At 43.4% G+C, this 26,182-nt stretch overlaps 1 protein-coding gene and 1 pseudogene across 3 annotated transcripts in view; one reads left to right on the forward strand and one right to left on the reverse strand.

Annotated features, from left to right (window-relative positions):
- The first annotated feature begins 1,290 nt into the window (after window positions 1-1,290).
- The window catches only part of SNX10 (sorting nexin 10), a 64,770-nt gene continuing 39,878 nt past the window's right edge, over window positions 1,291-26,182 (forward strand). The window contains exons 1-2 of one of the 3 annotated variants that reach the window (XM_039862587.1): window positions 1,291-1,429; window positions 10,829-10,899. The gene's annotated coding sequence lies outside the window, so the exon portion shown is untranslated. Of the gene's footprint in view, window positions 1,430-10,828; window positions 10,900-21,048; window positions 21,122-26,182 lie in introns of those variants that run through there. The other 2 variants (XM_039862586.1, XM_039862588.1) reach the window with 2 other exon arrangements.
- LOC120602549 (uncharacterized) lies at window positions 7,748-7,866 on the reverse strand (annotated as a pseudogene).

Below are 26,182 nucleotides of genomic sequence, written 5' to 3' on the forward strand. Positions count from 1 at the left end.
AAAAGAGATCATGTTTGCATTCACTTGTGTGATGACTTGGGTGCAATTTTAGGAAATTAAACACCCGATTCAAGATTCAGCCATGCAAATTTAGGATCCAAAAAGTTAAGACATAACATTGTAGATTTAGAAGTTTTGTTATGTAAAGCCAATTTAGGTTTGTAGGATAGACATGTACATTTTCAAGTGAGCCTGGAATGGCCCTGAATGATAATAGGTAGCCAGCTGTATCTAAGGGGAAAATTTGTGTTTGAAAAGTGACATATTATTCTGCCACGTAGTCACCGATTAGTAGTTTCAGTGATTACAGTTACACATCACTTACTGGCAGAAATGCATTCTGATAAATGTGTTGTTAGATGATTTCATCGTTGTGCAAACATCATGCTGCACTTACACAAACCGAGATGGCATAGCCTGCTATATACCTATACTATATGATATTGCCTACTGCTCCTAGGCTACAAGCCTGTACAGCATGTTACCGTAAAAACCCCCACAAGATTAAATCAAGCCCAAGAGAAAATGATGCAATCAAGAGATATGATAAACATGAGATGTATGAGGCTGCTGCAGGCAACCGTTTTACAGCAAACTTCTTTATAAATAGAAAGAGTACGCTCTAGAATAATGATAAAATGTATAGTATAGTAAATATATAAACCAGTAACATAGTCATTTATTTTCCATGTAAATAGGTGGGTCAGATGCAGCTCCAGGTGCCTTTTGGGAAATGGTTTACTGAATCAGGCCCCTTGATAGATCTCATTTCTCTTCTCCCAAAAAATTTATTAAGAAAGATTTCAAACATATAGAAAAGTTGAATTTTATACCACACACCCATGTGCCCACCACCTAGATTCCACTCTTAAAAGTCTGTCATTCTTGGTTATTACATAATCTATCCATCTCTCTCCTCATTCATCAATCTTCTCTATAACTAAGGGGTCGCGGTTAGCAAGCGCAAGGTGGCTTTCAAGTGCTGATTCCAAAGGATGCCTCTTGTGCACCTTCATCCCCGACTTGGCCAAGCTGGGGTATTTTCTCCATAGCCGGATTTCATTGACCAGAGGCCGAATCTGGGCTTCTGCGCAGCGGCGCCCCCCGGCGGCTGCACCGCTTGTCCCAGCTCAGCGGCCCGAGGGTCCGCCTCATCTTCCGGGGGCGGGGCGGTCGCAGCGGGTCACGCCGGGCCGCACCTGGGCTGGGCGGTGCGGTGGCCTCCGCTAGGGCGGCGGAAGCCAGAGATCGCGCGGCGGCCTCTGAGCGCGGGCGCGGGGCCGCTACGTGCGCGGGGAGCGCGGGGCTGCGCTCGTGTGCGCTCCTGGGCGCTCGCCACCGCCACCGCCGCGCCTTTGAGTCAGCAAACTCCGCCGCCCGCCAGCCCGCCGACCCTCCTCCCAGGCCTGACTGCCCCGAGGAGCCCCGCGTAAGTGACAGGAGCCCTTCCAGGGAGGCCTCCCCCGCGCCGCTGGGGTGGGGACCGCAGCCGCGGGGCGAGCTGGCTGCCCGTGCTTCCCAGACGCGTGGGGCCCTTCCCGGTGTGCCCAGGTGCCGCTCCCTGCGGGCTGGGAAGAGGTTTGGGTCCCCTGGGATTGTAGCTGGGGGAGCGGGGGGCGCTGCCTTCCTTCCAGCTGAGATGTGCAGGGGAGCGAGAAATGGTCGTTTGTCAGGGGAGGGCGTGGAACGGACTGATCCGGGGGGCTCAAGGCTAAAACGAGGAGAGGGTGGGGCAGAGGTGGAATCCTGGTTGCCAGGAAAAGTGCTGTGGTACTTTACACCAGGCGGGGTTTGGGTGGGTATTTTTTTATTCATGAAAGGGTAGCTTTGGGTTTAGGAACTGCAAGCGGTAGGCAGGGTGTTTTCCCCCTGTCAGATTGTGAGATCGAGAGAAAAGGCCCTAGAGAAGATCCACGTTGGCTGAGTACCAGGTTTGGTGCCACGGGAAAGCAGCAGCCTGTTTTTCAGTTCTGATGCATCATACTATGTTAAGATTATACTCGAGTTGTTGAGGAGGATGGTCACGGGGATGGAGAGCAACACATCCTGCTTGAAAGTGTTAAAAAAAAAATTCAGCTGAGTGCATTTCAAAGATCTTATTGACTTTATTTAGTGATTCACGAATGAGGCGGCATCCTGTCTAGCAGACAGAGGAGCTGTACAAAATGGAAGACTTTTATAGGCAGAAGGGAGAGGGACGTGGAAATTATCCCAGCAAAAATCAGATTGGTGTGGGAAGGTCACCTTCGTGAGAGGAAGGCAGGGGTCTCTTAAGCAGGTTACTTCACTAGTACTGACCAGATAATTCCAGATTGACTGATTTAAGATTCTATTCCTGGGAGAGGCTGAAACTGTAAGTTAGATATTGTCTTGGTTTAGTTACATGGAGCTTAGCATAAGTGACTCCATGTTGGTCCTGTTGTCTCTTTTTTAACAAAAGGAAGGGCTTCTATTTCTGCAAGACACGTTTACAGGTAAGCGTAATGGAATTCAACATTTAGGGCGGGAAGGAGCCTTCCATTATTTCTCTTTCAAGCTTTTCATTTTAGGGATGGGGTAATTAAGGCCTAGAGAGGGGAGTCATTCAGATGGGAGAAGAAAGAGGCCTAGATCCCAGTGGGCTGCTAACTCCCACTGCAGGGATCCCCCCACCTTTGAGGGCTTGGAGTGTAGGCTTGGAACATATGAACCTCCTTTTTTCCCCTGGGCCAGAGCGGGTGATGCCACTAGTGAGTACTGGCTCCTCCATCCATTGACCAAGCTTGTAACTGGAGCTTCTCAGTCCCTTCTGCTGCTTCTGCCAGCATTTCCAGGAATGCCTGTTCCGGCTTTTTTTTTTTTTTTTTTAAGGCATGGTAGATTTAAGATCAATTAATGGGGTTGTTTTGAATAAAAATACAAAAATAAAATACATCTAGAAGTAAATCTATGAAGATGTGAAGTAACGTGATTAGCGCTGACTTGTGCTAAACTGGATCATGCTGCTGCTTCTGCCAATCTATGTCATTCTCATTTTTGAGGTTACTGTTTCACTGAGGTGACGAAATGAGTGTTGAAAGAGTGGGCACTTGCTTCGGTGACACTGCTCTTCACCAGCTTCTCTCCCCACCACGCTGGGCCGTGGTATGAACTTCCTCTTATTTTACTTATGGGAAGGCCTCCTGGAGCTTGGTATCCGAAAAATAGAAATAAACGCCATCATTCTTTTCCAAATAAAGGTGTATTAATTAAAGACTAATATATGTGTTCAACAATTCTATGTGACTCTGGAGCACTCTCGATATCCTTCCTCAGCCTTACGATCTCTTCTTGCGTTTTAAAGGGCTCACTTGGTTAGCTAAGCTATTGTGGGAAATGGCTTGCTTTTCGTCTTTTGATGGCAGGGCTGTAGCTTAAGAACCACTTGTGAAGGGCTTAGAACTGGTTGAGAGCAGGGTCTAGCCTTTGCAGTCTTTCATTTCTAAGAATGACAAAGAAGGGCTTTTGGCCAAAGTTATGGTTGACCTCCATTGAGAATATCCCACATTTTGGACAGTTATCACCAACTTCTTTCTTTTTCTTAGCAATTTAGTAGGTATGAATCAGCTTTTATGTTCTCTAAGCCCTGTTCAAATAAGAAGTTGTATGCGGTAGTGGTTACAACTTCTGGTTTCAGGCTCATCAGAATTGAAATTGTGGCACGATCATTTGCTGGCTGAAGTGCTATCAGCAGGGTGCTTAACCTCTCTAAGTTTGATTTATCCTTTATTCAGAAAGAAAAAAAGGTACAAATGATAATCCTTGTCTTCCAGAATTGTTGATAACAATTGCTGAAATTTATTGAGCACTTATTATGGGCTAGGCATTGTATAAAGAGTTTGTGTGTGTGTGTGTGTGTGTGTGTGTGTGTGTGTGTGTGTGTGTGTGTGTGTGTGTGTGGTCTCATTAACCCTCAGCAAATTTATGAAGCGTATTTTATTTAAACTGGGAAACTAAGGCATCAGGATATTTATGACTTCCCTAATCTCTTCAGCTCACAATTTTAACCACTAAGCAAGAGTGTCCCAGATTTCTATAATAGCTAATAATTATTTAGGGCTTAGTGTGTGCCAGGCCCTGTTTATATACCCTATGGATATATAAACTAGTCTTGGAGCTAGTACTGTTTTTATCTCTCCCCCACCACCTTTATTTTATAGATGAAGATACTGAGGCATGGAGCCTAAGTCAGACAACTAGTAAATGATGGAGCCAAGATTTGAACTAGGCAACCTGGCCTTGGAGTGGGTACTCTCAGTTACTCCCCTGTGAATGTTATGTAAAGGCCTCAATCAAGGGCAACTCTTAATTGGCACTCTATTTTTCCCTAATAACCACTCCCTCCTCCAAGTCTCTGCAGAGGAGATGCTTTCAGTTCTGTAAATATTTTAGCTTTGCTTAAAAGTTTGTTTTGTGATTCTGTATACATTTCTGTTGCATTCTCTCATTTTTAAAAGCTCATGGTAGGTCTCAGTGAACTTGACCCTGGGAATACAGAGATAGTGTTCAGGAAGTCTCTGACCCCTACCCCCCAGAAGTATATTATTCTGGGGAAAAGAATCCACAGCTTACTTTAGATTCTTAAAGGGTCACTCGTGGTGGGGGGAAAAGTTAATAATGACTGTTCTATTTTGATCTCATTTTACAAATGAGGCAGTCGAGGCCCAATGGAGAGGCAGGATAACTTAATCTGACCTACGCAGCTCATTAGAAGAAGGGGGACTCGGGTCTCCTGATTTCCAGTCTCATATTATTTCTATCATGCCCCAGTATTTCCCTTTGGAATAAATGGTACCAAGTGAATAAATTATGAAAAGCCAAAAGACTCCTGGCCCTCCCAGCGGGCTGGCACAGTGTGTGAGAGACCAGCAGAGAGGAAGTGCCTATCAAAATACAACATCCTTTGGAATGTCATTTTGCCAGCTGAGCTGCTTTATTGTGATTTAGGATGGGAACCTACAACTCTGAAAGATACGAGCCAGGAGGATAAAAATTGGGGAGAAGACAAGGAAAGATTCAGAACGTGCATTGGTTGAGGCACAGGAAGCCATTCAGGCCTCTTGGTAGAATTATAGTGTTGGAAGGTTTTGGGGAGAGATTTTTAAATGCAAACAAAATTCCGTGAAGTCTGAAATTTCTTTGTAGTGTGTGAATCATTGGGAAATATGGCCACTTCCTGGCCCAAGGTTGATGCTGTAATGACTAAGTAAGATTAACAGGTCATGAGACTTGTATTAGTTTAGGCCAGCTCTTTAACTTCATTTAATTTTTACAAACTGAGAAAGTTTACCTGGAAAAATGAGTTGTACTAATAAGCAATACATTTTATAATGTATTGTTCAGCCAGATATCAAAATATGTCGTGTGGGACCAGGAATAAGAAGTCCAAAAATAGTCCACTGTAAAGATAGGAATTGAACGTATGATAAAATTGACTGTGGTAAAGTATGTTGGGACAGTTGTCTGTCCACTTAGGACAAAATGAGATCCATGCCTCACACCATTCACACAAGTGAATTCCATTTAGACTGAAGATTAAATGTGACACAAAAATCACAGACCCTAAAAAATATATATACATAGATAAGATGGTTTTAAAATAAGTGGAGGAGTAAAGAGCTCACCAAGTTTAATAAAACTCAGAAACCCTAGAGGAAAATAGGGCTCTAACTTCATGAAACATTATACTTCTCTAAGGAAAAAGATGTCATAAACAGAGCAAAAAGGCAGATGACAAAGTGATAAAGCACATAGTTGTAACATATATAGAAATATATAGGAAAAAAATAATCCAGTAGAAATATGAGTATAGGCTTGGGCATGGTTAAAAACAACCATTTAGGCTGATTAATTCCAGTGTTGGGAGGGTGTGGGAAAGTAGATTCTCACCATATACTTTTTTTCCTTTTTTAAATAAATATTGGGGGTGACATTGATCAACAAAATCCAATAAGTTTCAAGTGTACAATTCAACAGTATGTCGTATATATATTGCATTGTGTGTTCATCGCCTATAGTTAGATTTCTTTCCATCACCACATATTTGACCCCTTTTACCCCGATCTACCTCCCTCTGCCCCACCCCCCATCACCCCCATACTTTTGTGGGGAGTGTAAATTGGTACCACCTTTTGGAAAGGCACATTGGCAGGGTTTAGAACATTTAAGAATTTGTGTACTTCTGATGTATCAGTTCCACTTCTAGAGCTTTATCCCTCAGAAATACTTGCCTATTTGAACAAAGGAGGAAGTTGCTATAAATGAACTAATATGGAGAATGTCTATTATATATTAAGTAATGAAAGCAAAGTGCAGAATGGTAGGTATAGTATAATCTCATTATATGAAAAAATAAAATCCGGAAAGATATGCAGCAAGTTGTAGATAGTTGTTGCCTTGGAGAGTAGGATTAGAGGGATTAGAAAGGGGATGGTAGTGTGGGGGGTGGTTTCGTCAATAGATTCCTATTTGTTTCAACTTTTAAATTTTGAAATAAATTTAAACTTATAGGAAAGGTACCAAAATAATAAATCACTTATTTTTAAGAATAATGAATATGTGGTATTAAAAAAAAAAGCAATACTTAAGAATGCCTATGATAAAAAATGACATAAATGACTTGAAGTGTTAATGGGTAGGGCATGGTGTCTCTTTGCATGGAGGACCCAGCCCTCTGGGTTTCCGGGTGAGTATGCCCAGCTGTCTTTTTTTGCTACTCTTTCCAAAGGTTTGCCCCAGCCTCCATGAGTGAAAGCAGGAGTTATATGTAGCAAAAAAATTGCTCGATCCAGAAGTGTATTTACTCTAGATTGTGTGGTCTTTAAGCATTTTAAAAATATCAGCATTCATCTCTCAATTTAGTTTTGTTTCTTGAGTGTAGTGCAGAACTAGTTTAGTTACCCTTTCACTGCTATGTTCTCAGCGTACCCTTCTCCTACCCCACCCTCCCCTCCAGGAAATATCTAACCTGGGCTTTCGGCTTTGACGGTCCAGATCTCTTATTGTCCACCTGTGCAGTTAAAACTGCACTCAAGAAGCATAGTCTCTTGAGAATCTATTTTCTCTCAGAAGAGAATATGAGAGAAGTAGATTCGCTTGCACTCAAGAAATCTGGCTCATTAACAGCAAAACTTAGGATGGACTACATATGTCGATCCCTCCCCTTTCCCCGACAGCCTGGATACCTTTAGGAAGAGAAGAAAGGGAAGTCTGGAACCCCTTCCCTATTCAGATTGGAAATTCTTAATTAGATTCCTAATAGCCATTCCTGTCCATTAGGGAGCCCCGGATTCCTGGAGATGGAAGAATAGAAAAGGGGTAAGGGGAATTAAAGGGGGCTCCAAAGGACAAGACAGACGTTGCTAAGACCAGTCCCGTGTCTGAGTGTGTGACAAAGCTTTCTGACTCGTTTCCAGGAAGTTTTTTTTTTTGGTTTTGTTTTTTTTGAGAATTTTTATAAGAATTTATTTGAGCAAAACTGATGACATATTCTGGGGAGCGAGATATCTGATGTTCCCCTCCAGGAACATTTTACATGTTTGGCATGATGACATGTTTTAGGAAAGAGACAGGGACCGACAACTACACAGTACTCACCACGTACCGCATGCTACCTTGGCACTTTGACTTACATTATATACATGTATTTTTAGGAGAGGCAACCCTTGGTTGACCTGACAGATTGCAAGGACCTTGTCAGCTTCCAATCCCTTATTATTTTTATTTTTTACACCTGTAGCACCTGGTCTTCCTAGGTGGTCTCCCATCCAAGTACTAACCAGGCCCGACCCTGCTTAGCTTCCGAGATCAGATGAGATCGAGCTTGTTCAGGGTATCATGGCTGTAGACTCGATTTACATTTTATTATTTAATCCCGTGAAATAGGTATTATTATAGCAATTTTCTACTGTTTAGAGATATTTCGTGACTTGAACCCACAGCTCCTCCCATGCCATTTTTTTTCAGTGCTCTATTTTAGGATTCCCACCATTGTGTTTGCTTTTAGGGCCAACATGCCATTCTCTCTGATAAAATGATTAAGGGAAAAAAATTTAAAGCCATATGGGTATCTTATTAATTGTAGGATTCTGAGGTTCCTACTTCTGAGCCTCAAGCATATTTCATGCAGGTTATAAATGGCTGTAATTTTGGGGCTGGGTTATCATGAATTTGTTCACTGACATCATGGGCAACCAGGGCTTTGTCCTGGTTATTTACCCAAACCATGAGATAGACAGAAAACTTCAGAGCAGTTTAGCTTTGAGATCGGTGGCACAAGGTTATTTTCTTCTTTTTTCCAACCCCCTTTTTTTTTTCCATCTCAGGTGTGCATTTTCCTTCTTTGTGCCTCTCAATGCTTCCCTGATTCCACTGGGGCCCATGCAGCTTTTGGCCACAGTTCCCTGGGCATCAGAGAAAATGTGGAAAGACATCTCAAACCTCGTAGGCCCAGAACTTTGCACAGCCGTCATCAGTGTGGGACACTTGCCCTAACCTGGCTTTGAGAGCCACCATGGCCTTTGCCTGCAGGAGACAGTTCCTACTCAGGCTGACACCTGCAGTGACAGTGAGCGCTGCCTCCTCTGCAGCCCTGAGATGAACCCCACATTATCGGAAATGAATCTCACATTAGCACCATATTTTCCATTCAGATGGCCTTCCTCTGTCTGCAGCCAGCCTCCTCTTCCACGTCTTTGCACAGCTTATCTCTTAAGCACAGTACAACTCCAGTTTGTCTGTCTACTAAGTATAGTGGAGACCCTCGTGTCATTGCTTATTCATCTTGTGTTTTGTGCTCTGACCCTTGTTTTCACTAGTAAGTCTTCTATCTACAGACTACTCCTGGATTTCTGTGACTCCCTGCTCCTTGGTTCCTGTGACCACTTCTGCTGAATACCCACAAGGGCTGGGCTTGGAGCCCTCGCCCCATCAAGTCCAGTTTTGCCATCCCTGGACAGAATCTCTTTCTGATAGTCTTAGAATGAAAGAGCTAGAGGTAGGGCTAGAACCCTAAAGGAAGGGGATCAGAAGTAACATTTTGATTTGAATTCTCCTCAGCTAAAATCTGCTACTAGGAGCTTGAATGCATTGTTGGTGGCAGATCACCTAAGGACTTTGAAAGGCTTTATTGCTCTTTTTTCAAGATTTATAATATTCTTGCTAATTCATCCCTTTGTGCTTTAGCTATTGCTGGTTATAAGGAAGAGGGAGCCCCTAAAGTTAGCATTGGCAGGGGGGACTCCTTGTACATTTACCACGGGCAACTCAGGGGCAACGATTTGGAACCGGAAAGCCAGAAGTTGCCCTTTCCTTCATCACCCAAGGGCCACAAGGTCTCTGCCGCCTTTCCCTGTGCCTCTCACTGGGATTTCTCAGTCGTGTTTCAGGAGGAATAGCTCTACGTGTAAATGTATATTAGGTGTGTTTGTGGGAGGGAGGGAGTTCAGAGTCTTCCTTTGCCGCCACCTTGGACTTGCCTGCCCTTGCTGGGATTTGTCCACGGGAACATGGCTCAAAACTGCTGGCCTGGCCTTGATTCCACTCAGGTGCTCATCCAAGTGCTCTGATCCGGTATCCCAGCCCCCCCTCCCCCCACCCCCCCGCCTCAACACCACTGAACCTCGCTCTCTTCAAGCTTCTCTGGCCGCTTTCTGTTTCCTCAACTTCCTCCACTCTCCCCCGACCTCTCCGATTGGCAACTGCTCAGGGCTTGTCCTAGGTCCTGTTCCTTTTCTCTACACTTTCCAACTAAATCTGTGGTTTTCAAACATTTTTACGCATAAGAATTATCTGGTGTGGTACATATGTACAATGGAATATTACTCAGCTATAAGAAGAGATAAAATTCTGTGATTTGCGACAGCACGGATGGACCTGGAGATAATCATGCTAAGCGAAATAAGCCAGACAGGAAAAGTTGAAAACCACATGATATCACTTATATGTGGGATATAAACCTAAAAGCAACAAACCAACAGGACAAACAAACAGACTCATAGACATGGGCAGTAGACTAGTGGTTAGCAGAGGGTAGGGGGTGGGCGGAGCGGGGAGGTAGATCTGGTGGAAGGGGTTAACTGTGTGGTGACAGAAAAAAATCTAACTACGGGCAGTGAACATACAATGCAAATATATATGACTTACTGTTGAAAAAAATTCATTGGCACCTGTGTATAATTTTTTAAATAATAAACATCTCCCCCCTCCCACCACACACAAAGAATTATCTGGGAAATGTGTTAAAGCAGATTTCTGGGCTTCACTTTTTAGATATTCTAATTCATTAGGTCTAAGATGCGACCTGGGAATCTGTATCTTAATTCCCAGATGATCCAGATATAGTGACAAACACTGGAAAAGCTGGGTTTATTCATTTCTGTGACTTTGAACCACTAATTTCTTTTTCTTTTAATTAAAAATTATTGGTGACATTAATAAAGTCGAATAAATTTCAAGTATACAATTCAACAGTATGTCGTATATATATTGCATTATGTGTTCACCACCTAAAGTTAGACTTCTTCTGTCACCGAATATTTGACCCCCTCTACCCCTATCTACCTCAGTCTATCTGCAGTTTGTGTCCATGAGTCTCTATTTATCATGTTTGCTTGTTGCTTTCAGTTTTGTGTCCCACATATGAGTGAAATCATATGGTTTTCCAATTTTTCTGTCTGACTTATTTTGCTTAGCATGATTATGTCGAGATCCATCTATGTTGTCACAAATGGCAGTATTTCATCTTTTCTTATGGCTGAGTAATATTATATTGTATATATGTACCACATCTTGATCTAGTCATCTATCGTAGGACACTTTGGTTGCTTCCATGTCCTGGCCACCGTGAAGAATGCTGCTATGAACATCGGGGTGCATATATCTGTGAGTAAATGTTTTCAGGTTTTTTGAAACCACTAATTTCTTGATGCAGATGTCCAGCTCTCTCTTGTTAGCTCCAAGTTTATTCTTTTAACATTGAAATTGACTGAGGCTCCTTGAAAGTGTCACAGACATCTTAAATTTATTGACCCAACACTATTGATCATCTCCTGCCATGTGTTGGGGGGCCTAACACTTAGACACTTTGAAGTCCTCTTGAAGTAAAAGAATACAGCATTGCGAATGTAAAATGAGGTACAGGACCACGAGGGTGATCTGTGCAGATATGGGCTCAGAAACTTGAGCTTCTGTAGCTTCTGGGTCGTTGTTCCTCTGCTCCCCACTCTTGCTCCCAGGACATTCTTCTCTAGCCTTCCCCATTGGAAGAAATTCTCACTGCCATCTGCTCTTTTGTCCAGGCCAGAAACCTAGGAGCCATTTCTTGTCTTCACCCTACATTTGAGCCATCTCAAGGTTGTGCCTATTCCCCGCACCCCACCATAGCTCAAGATGCCATCATGCACTTCCACATTAATGTTTGATGGAGTCTTTTAATCCACTTTGCTTTCTTCCAACCCAATTCTCAGAGGCAGCCAGAGTAACCTTTTAAAGCCCATGTGCTCTTTCTGTTGACACCTTGGTGTCAACCCTGACATACTGATGGAGAAGTCCACTCCGCCACGCGCTTTGCTGGTTGTGTAGACTTTCCCAGGTTAGTGGAGCAGTCATCTTAGGGAGCACCTGGCCTTCTGTCTCCTGGGTCTCCTGGGTCCCTCTCTTTGCCTCTCAATCCTGCCCCTCTTTCCCTTCCTCCTCGCTTTCCCATGAGCTAACAGTCTTTTCCTTCCATGACTGCGGGCAGTCCCAGTTCCTCTCTCAAACTTACAAACCCACAGAGTTCAAAGTGTGGAGCAGAACAAGGGGCTTTGTATGTAGGGAACTTATGCTCTTTAGACATTATAAACACAAACACTCAAAAAAGAGTTAGCTATTACACAGTAATTATTTTACCCTTTCTTACTGATGTAGCAACCCTTCTTATTGTAGAGTGGCATTTGGAAGAGTGGGAGAAGACAGCTGTCTCTGCAGCACCCCACATCACCGCCTGGGTTGGGTGCTGGTGTTACCATAGTTCTGCGTTCTGGTGTCTCAGAGGAAAAGACGTGGAGACTTTTTATGATCTATCTACGCATGGCCAGAGCCTGAGAATCTGGGCTCTTTCTGCCCAAATGCACGTGAAAATCCCGGAAATCAACTTAATGATTTACAAGGAGGTACAGATCGGATGCTGACTTTTTCTAGTCAGCTCATTTCCCTGATGGTTGGGAAACCTTGAAAAACTGTGACCTCTGTTTTGAGAACTTTGCCAAACCGAGTCTGTAGATAACACGTGTCAGATACCTGTGGATTACAGTCAGTACTTCCAGCAGATAGTTTCAGGAATAACTTGGTGTTTTACCTGGTTTTAAAAAGGCTTTCTTTGTGTCATATCTTAGCCTTCTTGGGTCAAGGCCAGACTATGGTTGTCCATAGGTAAATGATTTCCCATAGGGAAAGGCCGAGGTGTGCCTTTCCATGCGTGGGCTGAGTTTCAGAGCATATAGATTTAAAATATTCTGCTTCTGCAAATATTACAGACCTATCTGATAGAAAAAGATACTTGAAGAGAAAAAATAAAGAACAAGTGTTGAGATCCTGAGGAAGAGCCTCAGCAGCTTTGCCTTCAGGGCTCTTGGAAAAGTCTAGGACGGATAATGATCAGTGAAGTAGCTGACACAGTGAATTCGGGCACACGCCTCCTGTTTTTGCTCAGTTGATCTTAATAGCAGATTCGTGAAGTAGGAAGTTATCTCCTTTTTACAGATGAGAAACCTGAGGCACAGAGAGGTTAAATAACTTCCCTTGGCAAAGGGCAGAATAAGAGGTCACAGCCAGGCTGGCTTCGAACAGCTACACTGCCTTTGCATTCCCTGTGTCCTTCCCACTCCTTGCGAGGAGGGGGCACTCTTACTCAAAACTTAAATCTCTCTTCTTGCTCGCTCCTCAGATTACTTCCCACTTCTTCATATCTGGACTGATGCCACTTTGGGCAGAGTTGACCATGACCAGTAGTAGATCACATTTCCTGGTGTTGCTGTTCTCACAAGTAACTGAAATTGCCTCATCGGCAGCTCTTTGCGACAGAGGGGGCGAGCCTTGTGGCAGATTGTCATTTCCAGTATGTTGCAATGCTTTTCCTCTTTGAAAGAGAGTTTGTCACTCAGTTGGAAAGAGGACCATTTAATGCTGACTTTCATCCCTTTTCTTATCTCAGCCCCAAACGGTTCTCCAAATGCCTAGAGACTGTTCCGTGGGATTGTCCTATATCATCATAGCTTGTTCCCAACTAAACTCGTCCTTTCTCTCTCACCTCTCAAAACAGGGCCCCCTTTCCAACTTCCCGCTCTGCCAATGACACTAGTATTCCAGTCACCCGTCTGGTGAGTCATCTTTGACTCTCTTTTTTGCCATTGTGCTCTGTGTCCAAGTTTTTCCTGTTATATGTATATTTTTAAATAGACTTGATTTTTTTTTAGAGCAGTTTTAGGTTCACAGCAAAATTGAGGGAACGTACAGGGAAGGGAGTTCCTATATACAGCCTTCCTCCCCTCCGTCTTTATCAACCTCAGCATCAGGGCGGTATCTATGTTATTACCATCAATGAACCTACAGAGACACATCATCACCCAAAGTCCACACTTTACGTCAGGGTTCACTCATGGTGTTGTACACTCTCTGAGTTTTGACAAATGTCTGACACGTGTCCACCATTATTGTATCATATAGAATAGTTTCACTGCCCCCCAAATCTTCTGAGCTCTCCTTCTTGTTATTTTCAAGTGTGCTTTTCCACCCCCCGCTGTCCACCTTGAGTCCATGATCTCTTGTGCTAGCTGGTGCATCCCCCAGCCCCCTGATGGAGCTCATGGCCTGTGATCTCTGTCCCTGTCAATCCCTCCTCCACCCTATACCAAGATGAGTCATTGCCCTCATGTCAGGCTTGCACTTACTACATCCCTGCCTTCCAACAGGATACAGATTTGTATTCCTCCTCTCATCGTTCAGGGACTCCCCATCTTAGAATGCCCACCGGAGCCCTTCCAGACTTGTCTCTTTGTCATAGTCTGCCAACACAGGCCATCCACTCCTGGGGAGCTGGACCCCTAGATCCCCAGAAAGTAGTACTGCTTAATCACCACCAGGCTGGTCCTGTTTTCTCTGCTTGTGCTAATGCGAGCATCGAGGCCTCATCCTACCTCTTCCGTGAAGCATGTCCCTCTCCATTCTCGTTCCTGGATCCCTGTCGTCAGTGTTGTTTTCTTCGGCACATATGGTGGGCTTTGCATCACAAGTGAACGTTCCGTATCTGTGTCTCGACATCTTTAGATCTTAGAACTCAGGGAGTGTTACCGAATCATTAAAAAAATACCCCTCACCAGAACCAAAACCTAGAACTATCACACAGTAGGCTCTCAGTGATTGCTTAATGAATTGAATTGTCATTGTCATCTCATTGTCCTTTATTGCTAATGACCCTAAAGAGGTTGGTCATGTGAATGTACTATACGTCTCTCAGTGTTACCTCTTTCCTGAGGATGAGAAAGTTGTTTCCAGGCCTTTGGCTATTGGTGTTCCCAGGTTTCTGCCCTACCTCACATCCCTAGAGCATTAGAGACGTTAATCATTCAGTTTATTGATTGGTGTTCTCCAGTAATTGCTGTCTTTTAAGCATTTATTTCTAAGGAGGTGGCTTGAATGCCATGTTAGATGTAGGGGATATTGTGTGGTGGTTAAAAGTGAAGGCTTTCCTGAGCCCAGTTCCTGGGTTTGGATCCTGGCTCCTTCACTTACTAGCCGCATGACCTTGGGCACTGCTTCTTTACATGTAAAATCGTAATAATACTTGGCTTGTGGGCTATCTTGAGGATTAGACGCGATAGTTTATATTACAGTCTCTGCACCATGTCTGGCACATAGTTAACTATCAGTTACTCTTTAGTTTGATTGTTCTTTTCGATTATTCGTGGTGTAACTTTAACATTATTCCCCAATCTCATCCTGCACAGTGCAGTGGAGTTAGGTCTGGAGGAAAGGTAGAAAACAGTAGAAGAAGACATGTGACCTTCAAAACATTCCACTCTGGGTTCTTGCTGGCTGAAAGCTTTCATTTCTCACAAGGCCAGTGATTGTGAGTGGGAGGAGGTAGGCTGGCAGAAGAGGCAGGGCGTTGTTCCCATGCCCATCCTCCCAGCCCACGTGGTTGGGTGGCTTAGAAACTTGATGGTGATGTAGCAATGGAGTAAATTAGCTGGGAATGATTCAATCAAATTTAATTGACCCAATATGCCAGGAACTCTGCTGAGTGCTAAGGTTACAAAGTATGGATGATTTGGACAAGGTCCTTGTCCTCGTGGGACTTTTGAGAGGACAGACAATAAATAAGAAAATAGATTAATAGGTAAAATAATATAGACTGTGATAATTTCTAAGGAGAAATCAAAAGGATAGAGCCTTCCTGGGGGAGTTGGCCTTAGCGGATGGTCAGGGAAGGCCCCACCGAGGAGGTGGCACTTAAGCCAAGACCTGCAGGATGGGAAGGAGCCCCGCTGGTGGGTTGGGTGGGGAGGGATGAGGAACATCGGAGGGAACGAGAGACACAAACAGCCTGAGGTGAGAGTTTCGCACTGTGCCGTTGAGGGCAGTTGGACACTGAGTGTGCAGGAGAGTTGAGACAACGAAGGAGCATGGTTTATAGGGACTGTGCAAATACAGACCCTGCAACAGTGGTTTTCAAAGCATTTTCTATCGTTAGTATACTTGAGGGGGCATGCAATGCGTTCTTGGGGTGGGACCCTTGGGGGCGGGTGATGGCGAAGGCTGGGGTATGTGTGATAGTTTGAAAAGAGCCCTCTCTGATTTGGATATACCTTACCTTCTCCCGCTCCCCAAATTGAGAAGCACTGCTCTTCATCATCCATCCACTCAGAAGCCTTAGGATCCTGGAACATTTACATCTCTTTTCAATTAAATGTGCAGGGCTCTGTAGGAACATGGAATTCTGTCAGGTGGTGAGAACATTGAGGATGAGTCACTGTTTCATTGGATCATTGTGTGACCCACTTAAGTAGATAGTGCTTTTTGAATAGAAAAGTTATTATTTACATTATTTCGAAGTTGTTTAGAAATGACTTTGGAGACATCCTTTACGATTTTTAATCCATGTGGATTTCGCCTTTTTGTTAAGAGAGGCAGTGGAGGGGAGATGAGAGGGCACTTTCTGTCATTCAGAAGTTGTCAGTTTGAGTCTGTACCACTGTGTGGCTTTGGGCAGTCATTTAACCTCTTTGGGTATTATTGGCCTTTTCTGTAAAATAAGACAAATAAGTCGTGTGCCGCCTTCCTCACCGACTGTCATGGGATAGTGCCAAGAAATAAAAGTTACTTTAAAAAATTTAAATTTTCTCTACATACATTATGGCCAGTAGCACATTATGAGTAGGATGTAATTCATGACAATAGAAGAGAACTTTTCACTGCTCATAGAAGGGTCATATCTAGAATAATCCAAAGGAGAATATTTTTATAACTTTGCAGTGGGGATGGGTACTGTAAGTATGTTGCAAAGTCTAGAAGTCATAAAGAAAAGATTGATAAAATTCATTACCTGAAAGCAGTCAGCATAACAAAAGCCCAGAATGCACAACAAAAGGCAGACTACAAACCGGAAAAACATATTTACACTTTATTTTATGTGTTAAGGATTAATTTCTCTAACCCATAAAGAACTCCTACAAATCAATAAAGAAAAGAACCTAATTCTAGGAAAATGGTCAGAGGATATGAACAAACAATCTACATAAATAAATTCATGAAACTCATGAAAGATACTTGACCTTACACATAATTTTTAAAGTCTGAATTCAACTTCACTGAAATATACCATAGTTCACCTATCTGGGATTGACAAAGATAAAAAATTCTGAACATCCTCCATGTCCAGGAGATGTAGGAAAAGGGAACTCACACACATTTAGTGAATGTATATTAATTCCCTGCAGAGGGCACCTTGCCAATATCTGTCAGAGTTAATAATTCACATGGTTTTGCTTGACTCAGAAATTCTGCTTATAGAAGTTTATCCTTCAGATAAATTCACAGGTATTCACTGAGCAATGTTTTTAATATCAACGAGTGTCTATCAGTAGGGGCTGGTGAAATGAGTTATGCTGTATCTGCAAAGTGGAGTAGTATGCAGCCACGAAAAGAGGCCGAGGATGCTCTGTGGACGGCTGTGGAGCAGTCTACGTTGTAGATAAAGAATGAGGCATAGGAAGGACTGTATGTGGTGTTTCCATTTACAGAAAAGGGGGGGGTGCAAATCATAAATATGTGTAGATACTTGCATATGCATAAAATGTCTCTGGAAGGATAAAAAATGACTAGGAGTTAGGGGAAAGAGTTTTAATTTTATGCCCTTTTGTATTATTTTATTTTGAAATAAGTGTTAAATTTTAAAAACGAACAAAAGTAAAATATAAAACAAAAATAGAAAATAAAACAGTATTTGAGGTAGCATTTTGTTTGATTCCCAGATTATTAGACATCTTTATGTGTCCACTATGTCCTAACACTGTCACAATTTGAGGCTATTAAAAGGGGAGACAGTCTAAAGAGCTCTTGGTCAGTTTGGGGACACAGTACTAAAGAACATGATGATCAGAGGCCAGTGGAAGAAGGACAATTTAATTAAACATTCAGGAGCCGATGCAGCTGAACTGATGGGGATTCAGTTCCATACTTGTCGGGTGACCACTGTGTTCAAGGTTTATATACAAAGGTGGTGGCAAGTGGAATAATGGCCCCCACAGGTGTCCACGTCCTAATCTCCAGGACCTGTGGATATGTTTTCTTACATGGCAAAGGGACTTTGCAGATGTTGTTAAGGGCCTTGAAATGGGGAGATGCTCCTGGGTTGCCCAGCTGGGCCCAATCTAATCACATGGATCCTTAAAAGTGGGAAACATTTTCTGGCTATGGTCAGAGGGAGACGTGACCATGGAAGCAGGGCAGAGAGGTGATTATGTTGTTGGCTTTGAAAATGGAGAAAGAGATGGGCACATTCCATGAGCCAAGGAATGGCGGCAGCCTCTAGAAGCTAGAAAGGGCAAGGAAACAAATTTCTTCCCTGGAGCCTCCAGAAGGAACAGAGCCTTGCATGCAGATGCCTAGATTTTAGCCTGGAGAAATGTGTGTTGGATTTCTGAGCTACAAAACCATAAGAGAGTAACTTGGTGTTGTTTTAAGCCACTAAGTTGATGGCAATTTGTGATGGCAGCGATAGGAAGCTAACATGAAGATGATGTAGAACTAACCCCAAACCTTTCCTTCATGGGCTTTCTGACCTAGGAGGAGAGACAGCATGAACCTAGCCGGTCATCACGCCGAGCAAATGTGAAAAGGGACATGGAGATTTGCAAGGAGCTGTCCAGGAGGGGGTCAGGGAAGGCTTGGGAGGAGGTGGCGGTCACTTGCGTTATGAGAAGGGCTCTGCTGACGACTGTGGGCTTGAATCTTGGCCGTTTAGGAGCATGGAGCCAGGTAATGGTGGCCTTGGAAGCTGGACTGATCATGCTCACTTAGTGATCTTGAGGATTCAGCAGGTAGGACGGCGACCAGTACAGTAAGGGCGCTGATCAGGTTTCTTTAAGTGGGGAGGTGGGCTTAGCTTCTTTAAGTGGGGAGGTGGGCTTAGAATCTTCTTCCCACTCACCTTGGCATCTTGATCTCTTCACCCCGAGCAGCCTCACCTCTAACCTAGTTGATCATTCCCCACTCCCCGCTCTGCTCCCCGTGCCACTCTGCAGGCGGGTTTGGATTCGGGGTCTACCTTAGCAGTGTCAGGTTCCTGGGCCTCAGTGTCTCTAGAGAGAGAACGCTGGGGTCTGTAGCTGGCTCTCATGTGTGGACACTTGTAACGACCTGCTACTCCAGAGCCAGTTTTCTGCCTCTTCTGTGTCCCCGCAGAATGAGAGGCAGAAACCCCAACGATGTGGCTCTGGCAGGTCCCCATGGGCTGATGGTCGGACTATCCCTAATGTCCTTCAGAAGCCAACTCCCTCCGGGCCTTGGCCTTTTGTGACCTATGGCTTGCCTGCACGTAGAGCTGGTTCTTGAGCAGATGAGCCAGCAGGACCTTCAGGGTTCTCAGAGGCAGTGATCCTGAGGGTGGGCGCTTCCAGCAGTAATGGGAATCTGGGTTTCCCAGACCAGCTGCCTCTTCCCTGTGTGTTTTCCCTCTGCTCCTCTTCTTGCTTCTGCTTTTACCCCCTAAAAACTTAGATGGTGGTGTCAGTCTTTCAAGGCCTCTTCTCTGCTGCATTATCTAATGAGTGAAATTGTACAAAGGGACAGGTAGGTGATAATGAGTAGGTTTGTTATGGTCATATGAGGAAATGCCCTGGCCTGTTTGTCCTTGGGCAAGTCATCATCTCCATTAAGTGTCTTTTCTCTGTGAGAAACAGAGACCATAATACTTTGTCCACCTCAGAGGGTTATTGTGAATAGAGTGTCATTCATTCATGTATCCATCCATCCATTCATCCATTACATATTCATGGAGTACCTACATAAAGGCAGGTGCTGTGCCAAGCAACCAGTAAAAACTAGTGATAAAACAGGCACAGCACTTGCCCTGCTTTTGTGGGGACAGACAACAAACAAGGAACAAAAGCAAATATAACGACAGCTTACGGGAACATGGTAATGTCTGTGACAGGGCCAAGTTGTGATTTTAAATGGCGACCTTTAGTTTACCAGGACAAAGGTCTCCCTGTGATAAGTGGCCTGGGCTCATGGTCTCCTTGGTTCTGGGTAATGGGCAGGGAGACATCTGAGAGCCTTTTGCTTTTCCTTTCCCTTCCTCACACAGTGGGGTTCCTCTTTCCTCTGCCAGGGCTCTGGGTGGTGCTTGCACGTGTGCCTGGTCTTTCTCAGCATGAGACTGTCCCGACAGGTGAGCGTGCCACCTAGGGCTGCTTCTCAGTCCTGTGCACAGGAAGTGAGGGAGGAACTCAGCTTTTGCAGCAAATGACTGAAGCTTTGGTCACTGCTATTATAGTAGCCAGGAGGAGTAACTGGAGACGTAGGACCATTGTGATGAAGCAGTTTGAGTTGCTTCATAGTACATTCTGAGGAAACTCAGGATGCCGGTGGTCACGTGTAGGGCTGGCTATGGATTTACTTCATTGAAAGTGTAGGCCACACGTGCTTCTTAAAACTTGCACGTTAGACTCTTGCAGGGCCCTTGAGATCACGATTGTAGCTTAATGCTTCTTCCTCTCTTTTTGCCATTTTATAGCTGAAGAAACAGACACTTGGTGAAGCTCTACCCTCAGGTGGTAGCTGACTTGAGAACAGAACCTCATTTTCTTCATTTATACACTGTGCTGCATCACTCAGGACCATGTGTGTATGTGTGTAGAAGAGGCATGAAGAAGCGTCTATGTTTGCAGCATTTTAGGGGATCCTAGAGTGTTTCTCTCTTAGTTCTTCCTATAGGGCTAACTCGAAAACCACTTAGCAGATAGTTTAAAAATTTAAATGACTATTTAAAAATTTTATTTTGTTGTAGTAAGAACACTTAACATGAGATCTACCCTCTTAACAACTTTGTAAGTGTACAATACAGTCCTGTTAATGATAACTATACTGCTGTACAGCAGATCTCTAGAATTTACTCATCAAGTACATACTTGACCTTGTTTTAACCCATAAACTGAATTCTTTCCTTCCCAAAGCTATTGTTTCACGCTCCGGAAGCACTCTTCTTGGTTAACTGGGATTTTCCCGAGCGCCTTGTCAGCCTGGGAGGACCTGCTATGTTTGTGACTCTCTGAAAAGACTGTTCAGAGGAATTATGTATTTGTAAAGACTGCATGTTAAAAAGAGTTAAGTAGTTTAGGCCTTACGTAATTTGGGGCTCTGCCAAACCAGTGTGGCCAAATTTGTTTTTTCCCCTTTTCCCCTGAACAGTCACGTAACAAAACCCCACGTCTTGCTTGTCTCCACCTTCTCTCTCAAAGTTCATTGTTCACTTGTGGCATAAAAAGAAAAAGTATTGTAAGATCGAAGCTGTCGTCAGACTGATAATCAAATCCTGAGGTCTCGAGAACCTGATTTTTGACAGGTAGCAAATGTAATTTTCTTTAAAAAAAAAAGTTATTCCTTTTTTGTCTCAGACTTGACTAGCTTTCTATGGATGTGTTCTTAAAGTATAGTCTACTCTTGTGAAGACTTAATGCTTCTACTAGTTTAATATTTTTATATTAAGAATACGTATAATATAAGATGGGCGCTATATGACTTGCTTAAAATATATTTCTATCAAATCTTTGTACTTTCCTTGCAACAGTGACTTGTGAAGAAGTGCTGAGATTTATTAACTATTTTTTGTTGGGCATATACTTTTCTTGATTTCCAGTTGCTTTCAGTTTCATAGTTGAGTGTTAAGAAAATAGCTCGTGAATGGCATGTGATTCTGCTTAAAGTATTTTAAGAAAAAAGATATCTGAGGACAAGAAAGCAGATAAAAATAGCAGGAAAAAATGATCAAAACAGAATTAAGCTATATATAGAGGAAAGAGTCAACCAAAATGAATCAGGAAAGTGATTTAAATGTATTAATTGGGTTGATGAAATGTCCATGCCTCATACTGCTCTCCTGCAAATGGGAGATGCTACTCTCTCTCACCGCTACAAGATTTTATACTTTAGAGCTTCTTCCGGGTCTGAAGACCTTTGCTCAGTATTCTCTTGCCCCTCAGACTGGGCAGCTGGCATTGTGGTGCCTACATGCAGAGGAACACCAGGCTGTCTATTAGTGCAGTGCCCAAGCAGCTGGGTGATTTCTGAGCACTGTTTTTCCCCCATTTCTTCATTCAGTCAGTGTAAACGTATGTGGAGAACCCATTACATGCCTGCTGGTATGATAGAGGCCAGAGATTTTAAATCAACAAGAACAGTGAGGAGCTTTGCCATCCCTGAGCTTACAGTTCGGTGGAGAGACAGACATTAATTTAATATTTACATGAATCAGGGTAAAAATATCACTGTGATCAGAACCACAGAAAAGATGATGGTGCAAGGGAAATACAACAAGAGGAACTGATTTTGCTGGGGGGTGTTGGGGCAAGCTGCCCTGGGTTAGTGGGATTGGAAGTGCGATCTGAAAACTGAGTCCTGGTTAATAGGGCAACACGTGTGTTTGAGTCCTCACATTGGCCTTGGGCAAGTTGCTAAGCTTGTCGTGGTGATCTGGAGCAAGTTACTTCTCCTCTCTAAGTCTTCGTGGATTCATCTGTAAAATGAGTGGTTGTGAGAATTAAATGAGGCAAGGCATGCAGTATATTCCGCACAGTGCCAGCACACAGTCGATACTCATAAATGGTAGCTGTTTTTATTCCTATATGGGTTTTGTGTTCATTTTATTAGAAACATTGAAAAGACACTTGCTTAAATTTTTCCTTACTCTGGTTAGTAAGAGCCACTGAATACCTGAGAATAGTTAACTTGGAGAATGAAAGCCTGAAGGGAAATTTCATGATGGTCTTCGATTTGTCCTCAGCATCTAAGATGTGGGAAAGTCTCTTATAGAGCCCTGGGTGTGAAGACACATTTAGAATGAAGCTGCCTGAGAAGCATTTGTAATATACTAAGATTTTAAGACACAAGCAGTGTTAGATCACATTGCTTACATTTCTCATGGCAGTCAAACATGAATAGCTAGGCTAATGCATATTTTCTGTACCTTTATCATCTTCTGTTTGCCCAGTGGTTTTTGTTGTGCTGTTTGTGGTTATGTATGGATATTTCTTAGAGCTAAATGTGCATCTTTTGAGAAAGGCAGGTCTTGCCTTATCTACAGCCAATGTAAATTCTTTCAGAATGGCTTACATCTTTCTTCCCCAAGCCCATTGTATAAGAAGCTCCATCAGCTCCAGGTCAGCGGCCGTGTTAGTCTCCTCCACCTAGCCCTGCTGCTGGTGGTTTAGACCGTATGCCCCAGGACTTGGTCGTGTATGGCTCAGTAAACCCTTTCTTTCAGAAAAGCTTTTGGCCTGGAAGGTTTTTGTTTAAGAGTGTGTCAACTAAAAATTAAATATACTGCAAGTGTTACAAGTTCATTACTCAAAATAACATTTTTACTTCTTCTCATTCTTACCATTTCTCTACCTCAATTTCTATGTTCATAGCTTTACCATCTTTAGGTCAACTATTGTTTGCTGCCTTACATCTATTTGGGAACTGCTTCAAATCCATTTGGAGCCAAAGAGAGGATGAATTATAAATAAGTACTGTATTCAGAGATGGGTGTAGACTAATGTGGATGGAGTTGCAAAGACATATCAATGAGACCTTTGGCCAATGAAACTGTTGGCTCTCAACGCCCAATACTGCCACCGACTCATATGGTGCCCCTTGCGGGTAGGCTGAGCGCCTCCTAAGCCATGTGGATTTTGTTTTTTTTTTTTGCTAATACAAATCCTGCTTCAAAATTTAAGTGTTGTTAATGACTGATTAGAACTGAATAAAAATACAACCTGATGTGTCGGCTAAGAGAGGCGAAAATATCAAACACTCCTGGAGAGAAGAAGTCGAGCGTTCACTCCTCCAGGTCTTGTTTCCTTCCCTCGTAATTGTTTTTTTTTTTTTTTCTGATTCAGCAGAAGAGGAATCCAGACTGTGGGGCTCTCGTTTCTGTCGTACACTTACATATGTTGTCTGTGTTTACATGTTTATTTTATCAATATTTTCAGATCACAAAAGTAATATGATTTAAAAAAATAAAAGTTGTTAACAATCCAGGAGTATATAAAGTAAAAAAAAAAAATCACTTTGGCATGAATCCTCTTGGACTCATTTGCTGTGCATCTCCAAGCATGTAAGTGTATACACATAGATGTACACACTTAAACAATGGAATCACTCTACATATTGTTCTGTTATTTGTCGTTTCTACCTTGTGCATTATGGACATCCGCCATCCCAGCACTTTCAGATTTTCCTCTTTTTTAAAAACACCTACAAGGTATTCCACGAGTGTGTCTTTATGTAATCACTCTCTTACTAATGGGCATTTAGGTTGGCTTAGCTTTTTCAGTAATAAACATGGCTGTAAGTGAGCAGCCTCACACTTGTGGCTTTGCCCTGGGTTCTGGTCCTTCTCAAGGATCCCTTCCTGGAAGTAGGGATGCTGAGTGGAAGGGTGTGTGAGCTCCAGACTTAGGAGCTGGTAACCCTGTATCCCAGTCAGATATGTCCATAATGCACAGTCAGAGTGTGAACACTGGCCCGACTCAGATGCGAGCATCTTATGTGCTGTTTTCTGTTTCCACGAGGCGGGCAGAGCAGCATGCAGCCCAGAGCCGCGTGCCTAGATAGACCTCATTGGTGGGCATGCTGATCCTCCCAGCTGCCTCCTCCGGTTCCGATTTACGCAGGTAACAATGTTTAAATCTTGACTTTTGCTTCAATCCCGATGCATTCACAGAGAACATGTCAAGCCTGCTCCTTGGATAAAGGCAGCCTTGGTTTTCTTTCCCACTCTCTAACCCCTTTCATTTGTTTTTCTTCTTGGTCTTCTCTTAATCTTTCGACTTTAAATTGCTGATGAGATCACAAGATTAGCTGTCTTTGAGAAAGACTCTCACTGACTTTGTTTAGTTTGGTCAGTTTTGTGACTCCTTCCTCTAGAGCCCCTTCCTGGCCAAACTGCCTTGGCCAAGGACCCTTTCTTTCCAGGTGTACCGCAGACCTGGATTCAACACTGACAGCTTCCCAAGGTTTCGTTGAGGCAGGAAATGAATCACATACCAGGAGGTAGCGAGTGAGGCCAGCTGACCACTGGGCACATTTGTGACTTCATTGCCTTCTACTCCTCCATGTTCAGCAACAACTTATGTTAAGGGGATGAACAAGTCACTTAAATTTTCCAGTTTTAACTTACCAGGTTATAATATCGGGCTCTGACGTGTCGTAGGGCACGGGCTGTTTCTGTCAGATGCATGGCTCAGGTCATTCTCCCTCCACTTATCTCCCGTCTGCTCACCAGTCTCTTCCTCGCCATGGTGACTGTCACTAATCGATTGTGCCCCTTTCCCACAGAGCCAGACAAGCCCGCGAGATCTTTCTTAAGCACTCCAGGCAGCAGTTTCTACTGCAGTGATCCTCAACCTTTTTTTTTTTTTTTTTTTTTTGTATTCATATATATTTTTTAATTAATTAATTTTTTTATGGTGACATTGGTTAACGAAATCTAGTAAGTTTCAGGTGTCCAGTTTAACAGTAAGGCGTATATATATTGCATTGTGTGTTCACCTCCCATAGTTAGATTTCTTTCTGTCAACACATATTTGATCCCTTTTACCCCATCTACCTCCTTCTTCCCCACGCCTCGACCCGCTGGTAACCATTAGTCCATTATCCATGTCCATGAGTCTGTTTGTCATGTTCGTTTGTTGCTTTTAGGTTTCTATCCCACATATAAGTGATATCATGTGGTTTTCAACTTTTTCAGTCTGGCTTATTTCACTTACCACGATTATCTCAAGGTCCACCCATGTTGTCGCAAATGGCAGTATTTCATCTCTTATGGCTGAGTTTCAGCGCCGAGCTGATCGAGAAGGGAGGGTTTCAGTGCTGAGACGCCCAGTTGGAAAAATGCACAAGGGGCCGACGTGAGAACGAAACGGCAGGCACCAACTTTATTGCGGGGAGCGCCATTCTATCGCGGGGAACATGCTTCTGCTCCTGCTTCTCTTCTGCTCCCCTTCTGCTCCCCAGGGGTCCGCACGGGCTCTGCACGTATCAGAATGCAATAGTGGCATTCAGCCACACGTGCGTGATACAATAAGCTGAATTATGGTTACATATTTTAGGTGCAGATGCCCTAATACACTAAATCCGGGGTTCTATTCCTAGCTGTGAGCCTGGATCACAGCCAGACCTGGGGGGACCTGGGGGAACCCACCAGGCCTGGGACCCACACTGAGTAATATTCCATTGTACCATAGCTTCTTTAGCCAGTCATCTATCATAGGATACTTCGGTTGCTTCCATGTCCTGGCCACTATGCATAACGCTGCTATGAACATTGGTGTGCAATTATCTTTTCAGATATGAATTTTCAAGTCTTTGGGGTAAATACCCAGTAGAGGGATTGCTGGATCATATGGTAGATCAGTTCTTA

This window comes from Pteropus medius, unplaced genomic scaffold, assembly GCF_902729225.1.
Source record: "Pteropus medius unplaced genomic scaffold, Ma_sr-lr_union100, whole genome shotgun sequence".
Taxonomy (NCBI): Eukaryota; Metazoa; Chordata; class Mammalia; order Chiroptera; family Pteropodidae; genus Pteropus; species Pteropus medius.